Source organism: Amphibalanus amphitrite, unplaced genomic scaffold, assembly GCF_019059575.1.
Source record: "Amphibalanus amphitrite isolate SeventyFive unplaced genomic scaffold, NRLGWU_Aamphi_draft 000208F_arrow, whole genome shotgun sequence".
In the NCBI taxonomy this organism is placed as follows: domain Eukaryota; kingdom Metazoa; phylum Arthropoda; class Thecostraca; order Balanomorpha; family Balanidae; genus Amphibalanus; species Amphibalanus amphitrite.
The window spans coordinates 515,272-526,991 of NW_024881703.1; the positions used below are offsets into that span (position 1 = coordinate 515,272).

The following is an 11,720-nucleotide window of genomic DNA, read 5'->3' on the forward strand; positions in this document are numbered from 1 at the left end:
TTGCTCTCGCCGAGGCGATGCGAAATAAGTATGTGATGACCTTCACAGGTCAATTTAAAATTTGACCTGAGGTCAAGGTCAGGTCATTCATCAATGAGGTTGTGGGGTATGGTCATGCTGCATACCAAACGACGCGCCTTGACCAGGCGAGCAGTTTGGTACCACTTACAAGTCTTTAGCACCATCATGTCGTGATTTATTGACAGAAAAACGATTTATGACGTCACATGACCTCAGATGACCTTTGCCGGTGCCCCTGTCAATTAGCGGCACCAGGATCATCACCGATGAGATAATCTTCCGTAATACTGAAAGAACTGGGTGGTTTTGACTCGTTTACACGAAGCAGGAGGCGTTTCAATATTTTCCCATAGGCTTGCAATGTATGTATTATGTATGTATGTATGTATTGACACCAAAAGCCTTCCACATATGGCGTGGCGATTACGGCCACGCATAATGGCATAATCGCCACGCATAATGGCCACGCATAATGGCCCGGAGTGGCATAATCACGGGGACTAATGAGATTGGTCGAAAGTTGGTGGGATCCGAGGGGCTGCCTGATTTGAAGATGGGGTGGACTGTGGAATGTTTCCAGGAATCGGGGATATCGGAGTTGGTAATACACGTATTGATAATGTAAAGTATGATGTGACCGATAGCTGAAAAGCCGGACTTTAACATTCGGATGCAAATGCCATCAGTCCCACTGGCGCCTGAGTTGCGCATGCCAAAGATAGTGTGACCGAGTTCGCCGAGAGTGACCGCGCGGAGCTGAAAACGGCATGCACCGACCCGGGGGAGGCGAACGTTCAGATCGGTAGCGGTGTTAAGAGACCGGACCTCCGCAGCGATGCGAGGTCCGACAGAGACGAAAAACGACAGAGACGTCAATGTAAAGGTCACGAGTCTGGCCTGACCTCAGGTCACAGATATGAAAATTCTGAGATATACAAATTGCACATACTGGTACCCTAACTAAAGCCTGAAGAGAAGAAATTGATCGGTCAAAAACTCTAGCTCTGGCGTGATTGCAAACTTTTCTGAGGTAGGGTCACCAAACCGCCTCTGGTGACCTGACCTGAGGTCAGATCAACTCAAAATGTTGCGTAAAAGCCTTTAAGAAAAAGTCAGAAAATTTGAGCTTCCTAGCTCAAAGCGTTTGGGAGATATAACCAAAAAACCTCAGAAGGGGGGGGGGGCTCCTGAGCCCCCCCCCGCCAGGAATGAGTTAAAGAATGGCAGTAGATGTTCATGGCCACAATGATTATGATATAGTCATTGTTAGCCCGTGCCCCACAGGAATGCCTAGACTCTCACGCCCTGTTGGAGGGGAAATGGGGATTGAGCATCATTCTTATAACTCAGCCTTGGGCATTTAAGTGATATTCGAAGTAGCGTCAAAAGTAGCAAAAAGAAGAAAAAAAATACTTCAGCCAATTTTGGATCGGGTCATAACCAGAGGTCATTTCAATAGAGGTCATCGATGGTAAAATTTTGCTTACACAGGGTGCGTTGCGCGCACCGGTGCACTGGGTTTCCAATTTCAATGGAAACATCAACAGACTCGGAAGCTCGCAACAGGGGCGCGGGAACTACTTTCCGACTGGGGGCACACCATGATAGAGATCAACCTAGGGTCCCCACCTAGTTTTCTCACCGGTTTTAGGCCACTTATTTTTTATCCCTCGGCTTTTTCAATAAAAAAGAAAACATTTGCAAAAAAGTGTGGTATTCCGTCTCAAAGCTCCCCTACGGCCCCAGAGTTGGGGGGGGGGGGGGCAAGCTGCCCCCACTGCCCCCCCCCCCCCCGGCTCCCGCGCCTATGGCTCGTAACGTTAGCGTGGAGCCGAATTCATATCAACCGCCGCAACAATGCAGCAGCGCAGCGCAGCGTGCTGCAGCGCGGGGCCGTGAAACACCGCCCAGGGCTATCCATGCGTCAGTGCAATCCAACCCACGGGATGGGCTCGGTCCCAGCGGAGCATGAGGTCCAGGACTCCCGCCCAGGCCCCCTGTCTCCCCCTAATTCCTATCATCCTTCCCACTCTGAAATCGACCGAAAGAGCCTACCCTAACACAACAATTAGCTCGTTTACCGCTATGTCTGAAATCTGAATAATATTGTCAGATTTAATTAGGGTCAACGGCTTAGCATGTAAATTACAACTGCCACCATCGGTATTATGAGAAAACCAATTGCTTTTCCACAAACATTTAAAAGTGTTTAGCTTAAAACTTGCATGAAATTAATTTTACCAGCCTCGTGTTCCTCTTATCAAAACGCTTCGAATGAATCAAAAGTTGATCTTTAAAGGTCATTTGAAAAATCTGGCCTATGTTCAAAGACATGACCTGACCAGAAATGGTCATAATGCATAGCAGGATATTAGATCCGTATCGTGGAACTTCGCAAACACTTTAGATGATTTCATAACTTAACCCGCGCCGGGCCGGTGCTCTGAAATTCCGCGCCGGGCCGCGGGGGGTGTTTGAACACCCCCCCCCTTCTAACTCGGCTCCTGGGCCACGTAGCGACACGCGGTAAGCGGCAATCGAAAGAACGTCAAAAATAAGGACGAAAACACTTCGGTCATTTTTTGGGTCAGGTCAAAGGTCAGGTCACCAGAGGTCACCAAAGGTAAAATGTTGACTATTTCAACATTTTGGAAACTGCCAACGGCTATCTCTGGAACCGATAGAGCTACAGCGCCGCAAAAAATCGCATTCGATAGCCCTTTTACAGAACTTTCTGAGTAATGTTCTCAGATTTGACCTCAGGTCAACGGTTTAGCCTCCAGAGGGCAAAAACTCCAAAAATAGCCGTTTTTACGAAAAACGTTTTTTCGGCAATAACTTTTGACTCCAAAGAGCTATGACATTAATTTTGCCAGAATCGTGTTTCTCTCGTCGAGACGCGTCGAATGAACTATAATTTGACCTTGAAAGGTCAACTTGAAAATTTGACCTCAGGTCAAGGTCATGACCTGACCGGAAAAGGTCATGTTGCATATCAGTCGATCTGCAACGTCGAGCCGAACACATCTAAGGCGTTTTCAGCGCTCTAGCACGCCTCTATCAGAAGTTATCATCGACAAACTGTTAGATTCTGTTCGTGACCTGAGATGACCTCGGGGACATAACGAGGGGTCACAGTTGCCATTTTCTGGTTCAGTGTGTCTATTTTACCTACATCTCGATGTTTGAGAGTGTCTAGAATAGCGTTCGTGCAAAACAGGCGCTTTTCAATTTTCTCCCATTGACTTATAATGGAGAGGCCGCAAAATTGACCTGACTTTAGGTCACCGATATCAAAATTCCGAGATATACATTTTATAGATAGTGTTGCTCTAATCAATCGCTGAAAGTTTCAAGGCAATCGTTCAGTCGGTGTAGCTATGACGAGCATTCTTATTTTTTCTGAGGTGAGGTCACTTGGCGTGACCTGGTGACCTGACCTAAGGTGACCTGGGTCTGAAATTTTCACAGCATGTGCGGAAAAGATGCACGAACAGGTGTGCCAAAAACGGCGGCGCTCCGCGCCGCCGTTTTTGAGATATCTGCGAAAAACCGCAAGGGGGGGTGTTCAAACACCCCCCCGGCCCGGCGCGGGTTAAGCATGTCTATCAAAAATAATTATTACATGGCTCATATGTAAGCTGGATGTGTGAACATGCTTACGAGTATGTCGAACGCAACTGATAATGTGCTGTTGGCCACAATTTCTATATTTAATTTATCCTCCCAAATTTCATATTTTTGTTAATGACACCTTGACGATGTCGAGAAAAAACGCTTAGGAGATTTAACAGCCTGAGATACATTCAGTATAAGGAAGGTTCAAGGGTGCTAGATTCCTTCCGTCCTATAGTCTGTTCCATATCAAGCTTGCAGTTGGAGTTTCTTTGGCAGATCACTCCTCCGCTCAAGAATTTGCGTCTTAAAATGTAAGAGCTGTATATACAGAAATCACGCACTGCTTTCAGCAGGGCACTTCGGCTGCAAACTTGAAACGGAACAGAGTATAGCTATCCTCAGGAAAAACCAATCCGCATCGCCCCTAGTCTTCATGCTTCCCTCTCTGAACTGGAGGTCACCCCACCAGCCAACCTGTAGTTTTTTTTTTATAAATTAAGTCCGAACCTTTTGATGGGAAGGATTCACAAGGACAGAGCCACCGCTAAGCGAAGCTTGTTGCGATGACCCTGCCCTCTACCCTCCGATCGCGCAATTCCGATTCTATGGCAGAATTTAGAGTCCAAAGTTTTACGTGCGCACAAAGCCGCGCACGGCCGGTCCCCTCGCTGACTTCGCCTGGCTACGGCCTGCCACCAACCGCAACCATACCTGTCAGGAGGCCCATAAATGTCGAGCGCCCGTCGCGCTTCGAACCCGGACTGTCATAACCGGGAACGCGTGCTCTCACCACGCGGAGTCCAACGCTCTAACCAACTGAGCTACGGGACCGGCAAGTTGATGTCGGATCCATTCCAGGACACATAATCCTCTTCGGGTGACCGTTTGGGAGACGGCTGGACCGTCCCGACAGTGCAATCGTCCCACGGGAACAGTCTCGCTTCCGCAGATCACTGTCGCTGGCTCGCACAACCCAATTACTACACCACAGCATAGTTATGTCATAGCTCTGCAAGGGCCTTTTCAGACCGAAAAAGATGGCCCCCAACAAAACAAACAATTTTCTCATTCAGTATTGTATCTCATTAAGCACCACATGTTTTCAGAGTGTTTATTATGCGTTCCGTCCAAAAAAAAAAAAACGCAGTTCAATTTTCTCCTATTGACTTGAGCGGTTGAGCGATCTCAAAATTGACCCGGCCTTTCTGTCAACAACGTCAAACTTGCAAAGTAAACGTTTCAAATACATATACTGTTGCCCATTAAAATCGCTGAAAGTTCTGAAGCGATCGATTAGTCGGTATATTTAGATATGATGAGCACAGGATCTTTCCTTGAGGTAAGGTCACTTGACATAACCTGATGTTATGAGTTATGACCTTGAATTGAAAGACTTGGGCGGAAAAAAATGGGCAATTTGAAAATCTTAAAATGCTAGATTTTAACAATAATTGCAAACACTATCCCGGCCAAATAGTGAGTGAGAAGAAAGCGATTCCCCGTTTAGCTCCTATAATTGAGCTAGCTACTAGAGCCTCGCGGAAAAAAAAAACGAGCGCTTGCGTCGTTACGTGACGCAGCGACTGGCACCCCATTTTAAAATATCAGTGACCTCTTAGGGCAGGTCGAGGGCCCCAAGGCATTTGATCGGTTCTTGGTAAATAACTAAACGCATTATCGTCATTTCGATACAATTGTGTTTTCTGTTCTCAGACGCGTCGATTTATATGCTTTTTTGTTTAGGTGAAGCAATTTAGGATGTTTACCTCAGGTCAATGTCATGTTAGGGCAACGCAGGTCACGAGGCTGTTGAAAGGAGGACATGTTGCATAACATTTGATTCGGCAAGTCTTGCAAAGTCCATTGATGGCTGTCCCGACTGGCTAGCTCATTTTGATCGGGAGTTATTGACGAAACACTCCTATGACCCTAGTGACGTCATTAATGACGTCACGCAAGGTGAACAATGCAAAAGTGAAGCATTAGACCTTGCCAAGAATGTATGAAGTCACGATTTCATGTCCTTGAGGTATAGTTTCATATCATTTCCGACGCCAAATTAACAGTTTCCACAATTCCCCATTATGCTTATACGACACTAAGTGCATTGCGGATTGCATCATTTTATAACCGACAACCGTGCAGAGGTTTACCTAGACGTCATAGTTCAGTGACCTGACCTGAAAACGTGGTTGATGTCAAGCGATCCGGCTTGAATGAAATGTAAGGCATGTGAAATGTCAGCCTTCTATCATCAGTGTGCTTTGAGCTACCGCAAAAAATGCATGGTGGTGGCATCCACCCCTTCTTCTCGGCCGGCGAGGGTTAAACCTCGCTTCGAATTATTGCAGATAATGATAACAAAGCATTATTCTGTGTCTAGAACGGCCGCTGACTTGTTAGACAGGGTCCCCAATCTTAATTCGCTAGATCTAGCGAATCACATACCGAGTATTTTATTCCCATCTATGGGAATACAATACTCGGTATGTGATACATATAGTTATACCCCTTGATTTGCCCTCGCGCTAAGTCTATTCTAATCATCACTGTCGCTTTTTTATCCGAGACGATGTCGCCGCTAAACGGGTTGTTTTGTTTGCTTGCTTGCGCTGAATGGCCATTACAGATTATTGAAGGATTATGATAAAATAGGAATGGGGCAAGGGAGGATATGCACTGCAGGTGTTTAATTTAGATCACAAAGGCATCATTTCCGGCATCGTGCAGAGTCATTATCTTCCCCTCCTCTGCACTGCGGCATCTCTGCGTCCCACACACGGCGTCCTCACTCCACGGCCGGCCGGCGCCACGGTAGATAAAAATACTAGGTAACGCCGAGAATTTCCTTCAACATGGACCCTATGGGTTCACATTCCTGGCATTCCATTAGCAGCATTTACATTTTCAAAATCGATAACTACACTACAGAATTCGCCCAAACTGGCAAAAAAACCGCAACTTTTGATTTCATTGGTGAATAATTTATCTCATACCCATCTAAATTTTACTTACGCAGAAAAGTAATTAAAATCAGGCACTCAAAAAGCCTTTTTGCCAGCGTCGATTTCGTGAAATCCAAAGATTGGGTTGATGATATTAGGACACTGGTAAATTCAAAATTGCTCAGATAATTTAATAAGGTACAACAATCCCCCCAAATAAGATATTAAAGTTAATTAAAATGCGGAAAACCCTGGGGCATCCTCAGCCATCAACTCCTATTTTCCAGTATTTCATCTATTTTCTTCGCTAAGGAGGTCTTGCTCCGATGATTTTTTTACTTCCACAAAATCCTCAGCTATTATTTATTCCAGCTATATGGTCAGTAACCACTCAGTTAGATGTTAACGGCTATAACGGACCCTTTTTTACAAAAATTTTTAGATGAAAAAAATGATAAATACTAATGAATTCGCCCAGTTTCGGGACCATGGGGTTCCGTTTGATATTTTCTCAGCTGAATCTAAATAGCAAACTAAAAACAATTTCAACGGCATGGACGTTTCACCAAAGTTTAGATGTTAAGGGATCACAAATTGGAAATAAAATATTATAGAATTTCGTCGGCCGTAGGGAAAGCATGCTTCTGTTGTTTTGGAGCTGTGTCTCGTGTGTCTCCTGTGCGTCATTTCCGCCGCACCGCCAAAACATGAAAAATGGGGGGGGAGATCACGAAGCGATCAATTATAATTAAATTAACTCATCAGGTGAGACAGAAGTTGAATTTCGTGTTTGAAATCAGATAGGTATGTATTGATATAAGTTAAAATTTGAAATATTTTGTTTCATTGGTTGTGGCAATGGTGGTTGCTGTGGCGTGAAATAATAATAGGTATGCCTGGTTACATCGCATTTTTGACTAGGCTCTAGCTTATTTATTTTGTGATAATTTCCATGCAGTGATCCTTGCATATTTAGAGGGGATCATTCTGTAAATTGTTCAGTAGGTACAAGCGGCATCTTTTGCAACATTATGGACGAAGCTTGCAATGACCTCTATGTAAACGCGGCTATTGTCTGTGTAGCAGCAGTGGGTCTTGGAGCTTTTTATAGTATAAGTATGTTAAGTATAATGGGTTTGGGTAAGTATAATGGGTTTGTTTCAATGTACCTATTTCTTACTGCACCCTTAATAAATCAAAAGTTAAGGTGGGAAAAGTTACCATTTTTTAAAATATTATTCTGAGCCATGGAAGATTGGTGTTTATTTACTTTTGGTTTGCAATACAGAGGGGTTCATAAAAGCATTTCATGGTAATTCTACCATGCAAATTGAAAGGCTTGCAATGCAGGTGAAATGGTGTGAGAAATGACACATAGTTGACCTTTACTATTTGATGATAATGGTGGTCATGTGCAAACATTTATTAGTATTTCATTCATGTATGATGTCCTGTGTTTACAGTTTATGTAGGGCGCTCGGCAGAGGTGCCGTCAGAACATATTTTGCAATCAAAACAAGCATCACTGTATTACCTATCAAAAAAGAACAATACAAACAAAGAAGGTAAATGTAAAGATAAAGTCCTAAGAAGATTTCAATGATAATTTCTTCATATTCTTACATTATTTGACATCCTGAATCCAAAAATGATACGTGTCTCGCTAATAAAAGAAAAAACAATCAAACCTGACCTAACCTTACCTACAACCTACCAACCTACAACCTACAACCTACAGCCTACAAACCTACCAACCTAAAACCTACAAATATACAACCTAAACTAACCTAAAACCTAAAATTTCTGTTGTTGCATATTCATATCAACAGTGTCACAATTGTAGTTAGGATTTAAGACCTCATCTTGACAAATACCACAAAGCAAATAATAGCCTACAATGTCCTACATTTTACCAGCTACAAGAATTAGAAATGATATTATTTTTTAGAAGTGCTTCAGCTTGTGTTGTAATATCCAAATATGCGCCCTCATATGAGGGCTCATATTTGGCTTCATATGGCTCAGGCAACCTCTCTGTAATGGCCATTCTTTGTATATGTAGACACTCATACTGAAAATGAATCTTTGCTGTAGTCATTGTTGACATGCATTCTCATGTTTGCAGGACAATCTCCTATCATTTATGAAGAAACCAGGGTTATTTTGAAAATATATCACTCAGAAAAACAACAGGCCTACAATTCTGGCCAGTTATCAATGGGTAAGATTATTAATAAGCAAAGGTTTTCTCTCTTTCTTCAAACCCATGAATGTCACTGAGGTCAGCCTTCTGGTGGTACAAAAGGAAGCAGCCACTAAATATTTACAAACTTTTGGTTGTGCTTTGCATTGTTATCATTTTGATTTAGAAGCACATGCTTACATAGCTCATTGTCATCTCAGTAAACATGAACTGCTTTAAAACATCAAATGTGAGTCAGTTGTGCAATCAGTTAGCATAAAATGTTCATGCAGTTGAAAATATAAAAAATGGTTGACTTTCCTGCATATGATTGAGTCAATCAACAATGATTTGAGGCTGGAGTACCTACTTGGGCGGCCAGTAGTGTTGGGTTGCTGTGAGCATGTGTTAGTTCTTTATGATTGCAAATAATATTGAATGTACACAATATACATTGTATGGTGCCCCATTATTCTTAATAAGCCCAATGTTAACTTTTTTGTTCTGTGTGGATTAAATGCAGCTTGTATTTTTAGTCATGACAAGGTTCAATGGCAATTGACATTCAGTGTGCATACCTTTTGAAACCACTTTTGTTTGTTTGTTTTCAGATTAGAGAAATGAGCTTATCAAACAGCACGGATCCACGATGCTGGCGGTCTGGGCCAGTAGCCATCTTCAGCTTCTGGCGATGGAAGGGGCCTTCGGCTGATGAAAGACAGCCCTGGCCCCTGCCAGCCGGCCCCGCCACTGGTGACGAGCGCTGGCGCGTCAGCGACCGCTCGAGCGACTCTGATCAAGCCGTGCAAGTAATGCTCTACCTGCTGATCCACCACCGAGGGCTCCGCGCCGGCCGCATCCGAAGGAGGATGCGTCATGTACTGTGCAGCCGAGGAGACCTACTGGCCACTCGTGAGGCCTACAATCTGCATGATCAGTCAGCACCACCTGCGGGCGGTCGCCATCGAGTACGTCCGAGGCGCTCTTTCTCCCAAGCCACTTGGGTATGGACGGACGGTTCGGCTAACGCAGGAGTCCGCAGCGGAGGGGCCGGGGCCTTGGCCAGCTCTGCACCAGCTAGAGCGCGGAGATGGTTGCGCTCCGCTCAGCCATCAGCGCGACCACCTGTGGCACCTGAGCGCCCCGGTCGTCTTTTGCACAGGCTCCCAGGCGGCGCTGGCGACACTGAGGGAGGGCCCAGCCACACAGAAAACCTCGATGGGCGCCGCCGTGTGGACGGGGCTGGCAGTCCTGTTCCGCCACTTCCACCTGCAATTGGTGCCGTCCCATTCCGATATAGATGGTAACAAGCGCGCCGACCAGGCCGCTAAGGAGCCTCGAGCGCGAGCCTCGAGCACGGAGGTGGCCCCGCTCCCCCAGGCGACAGTCCCGGGGGATGATGGCACTGCCCACCGCGCGGCCATCAGATTGTCAGATTGGCCCGCCACTGTGCCACCGCCGCCTGGCTGGACAGTTGGTGCCGGTTTCTGATGGGGGGGGGGGGGGCTGGCTGTCTGCCGCCGCTAGCGGTTGCGGAGTACCGAGCATCGGCTGCCGATCTCTACCGGCTTCGTACGGGCCAGTGGTTGGGCTTCCGCCAGTATCTTCACTGTATAGAGCAGAACCCTACTGACGAACGCCGCCAGTGCTCCGACATCGACACCCCCCTCCCCCCATCACCTTTTCTTTCGGTGCCCGGCCCTCATGGGACGGAGTTTCCGTCGATTCGGCACCGTCTTCCCGAGCCCGGAGGCGGTCCGTGAGCCGTGAGGACGAAGAGGTGGCGGTCCTGACGACCGCCGTGAGAAACCTCGAGAGCTGTACCATTACGCCGCGGTAGCGGCTGGAGGGAAGCAACAACAACAACACTGAAGGTCACAGCCGCCGCGTGGTCCCGTGCGGCGGCGTGCTGGCTGATCGTAAAATGCCCACTTCCTTCCTTTCTTGCCAGCTTAGGCCGGGTCCCGCGGGGCCCGGCCCGTCTCCACCAGGAAGTCTACGATGAGGTCAGCTTCGGTGGAGAAAATCTCCCCCAGCGTCGGCAGGGGGCCCCACCGGCGGGTCCTAGGCCCCTGGTGAGCGGGGCAGTCCATCAGCAGGTGCGGGACCGAGTCCGGCTCGCCGCAGTCGACGCACGTGTCGGACTCGGCCAGTCCGAGTCGGTGCCGGGTGTCTCCTGTCAGGGGCGAACATCCCACCCGGAGCTGCGCCACGGTCACCGACGCTCGGCGGTCCAGTCCGTCGTGCCCGGGCGTCGGGTCGGGGTGCGGGTGGCTGCGTCTGGCGCGCGCATTACACATCGCCCGCGCCCGGCGGGCCACCGCGGCTCTCGCCGACCACAGGTCCACGGGGATCTGGTCCTGTCTGCGCAAGCTCCCGATCGCTGCCAGACGGTCCGCCTCCTCGTTCTCCGGCAGGCCCGCGTGGCCGGGCACCCACTGCAAGTGGAGCCTGTGGCCTGAACGAGTGATGGTGTCTAGCAGGTCCCTGATCTCCGCTACCAGAGCCGACTGGGAGTCCGCCGTGTCTTGTAGCGACTGGATGGCTGCGCGCGAGTCGCAGCAGAGGAGGAGCAGCATACTCGGCCGGTCAGGCAGATCGCCCGCGGCCTCGGCCAGCGCCTCGCGGATGGCCACGAGTTCGGCCCGGGTGCTGCTGCATACCTTCCCGGTCGCTACCGTTAGCTAAACGGTGCGGGACTCCTGGTGGAAGATCAGCAGGGCTCCCCCTCCGCCGTCGTGCGTGCCGCCCCCAGCCGAACCGTCGGTCCAGATGGACACGTCGGGCTGCGGGAGAGACGCCAGCGTCGTCTCCGCTGCAGCTCTTTTCGCTTCCGGTGGGTCTGTGCGCGAGGTGGGCACCGTCAGAGAGGTCGAAGTGGTCAGACTTGTGGAGTCCGGTAGAAGGACAGGCGGTGTCAGGGCCAGCGGCTTCGCTGGGAGCTCCGCTATGCC

General features: G+C 48.0%; 1 long non-coding RNA gene across 2 annotated transcripts; it reads left to right on the plus strand.

The window, feature by feature from the left end:
* Window positions 1-7,256: 7,256 nt before the first annotated feature.
* LOC122385103 lies at window positions 7,257-10,053 on the plus strand. Of its 2 annotated transcripts, none has more exons than XR_006257157.1 (3): window positions 7,257-7,388; window positions 8,710-8,805; window positions 9,378-10,053. It is a non-coding gene; the product is annotated as an uncharacterized LOC122385103 (long non-coding RNA). The 2 variants fall into 2 exon arrangements; XR_006257156.1 differs by having other exon boundaries at window positions 7,286-7,349.
* The last annotated feature ends 1,667 nt before the right edge of the window (window positions 10,054-11,720 follow it).